We start from the raw sequence: 1,289 nt of genomic DNA, 5'->3' as shown, positions 1-1,289 counted from the left end.
CATCGCTAAACCCGATGTAATATAGCTAATCACCAAACATATGCCGTAAATCCATCGGGCTAGTTTTAAGGCTAATTACTAAATAAATTACGTAATTAATTTGGCACTAGAGGTAAGCGTTAGGCGCCATCTCTTATTAATATTAATAATTATAAATAAATTAATTAATTTAAATAATTTAGAACCGCTGGGAGAAAAAAAAAAGGCCTGGAGCAGGACTCGAACCCACAACTCCTGCTTACCATGCAGATGCGTTGCCAGTTACGCTATCCGGACCTCCAGTCCGATCTCCTCTTCCAGCGTATAGAATTGTTAAGCTGCTATTTTACATTAAATTTAATTTAGAAAATTCTGACAGGAAAGATTGGCTTGGAGCAGGACTCGAACCCACAACTCCTGCTTACCATGCAGATGCGTTGCCAGTTACGCTATCCGGACCTCCAGTCCGATCTCCTCTTCCAGCGTATAGAAGCTAACTATATAACCATCGAAGCTAACTATATTTTCTCCCAGCGGTTCTAAATTATTTAAATTAATTTATTTATTTATAATTATTAATGTTAATAAGAGATGGCGCCTAACGCTTACCTCTAGAGCAAAATTGGTTACGTAATTTATTTAGTAGCCTTAAAACTAGCCCGATAGATTTTCGGCATTCGGTTGGTGTGCGGCTATCCAAACACCATTGTCAAACTTCTAGGCTTACGGGAAAGCGACGCTGAATGTCCGACATACAAATTTTCGCCTTTAAAACTTTGGCCTCAACCTCACTAATAGTTTCAATAAATAGAGTTCCAATAAAGATAGAATGTAGAGACTTTCACTTTTTTCAATCCTTCCCGAGGCCCTTGTAAATTTTTTCCCTGGGCCAGCAGCATGTTTTGATGCCACTGCTTATGGGCAAAATGACAATACTGCAGAATTTAAACAACATAGCTGAAAAAACATCTTAACCTGGTTTTACAGTAGAGCCTCGATTATCCGACCCAGTTGGGGACTTGGGTTGGTCGGATAATTGAAAAGTCGGATAACCGAAAAGTATGAAAAAATCCATTATTAGTGTAGTATATTATTATATCCCATGTAATTAGTATATCGCTATTAACCTACTTCGCGTTGAATTTTCATCGATAATAAGCCTAACAAAAATTTTTTAAAATAATAATCGTCGCTATTGTATCGTTAAAAATTAGAAAATTAAGCCTCGTTTAAATACTGGCTCCCTTTCATGGTCGAATGAGTGTTGCCAGCTAAAACACGTAAAAATAATATTAAAGTAGCCAAGACAT

This window comes from Centruroides sculpturatus, unplaced genomic scaffold (assembly GCF_000671375.1).
Source record: "Centruroides sculpturatus isolate CEXI.00-Female unplaced genomic scaffold, Cexi_2.0 scaffold1779, whole genome shotgun sequence".
In the NCBI taxonomy this organism is placed as follows: Eukaryota; Metazoa; Arthropoda; class Arachnida; order Scorpiones; family Buthidae; genus Centruroides; species Centruroides sculpturatus.
Note: the sequence above shows the minus strand (reverse complement) of the source record.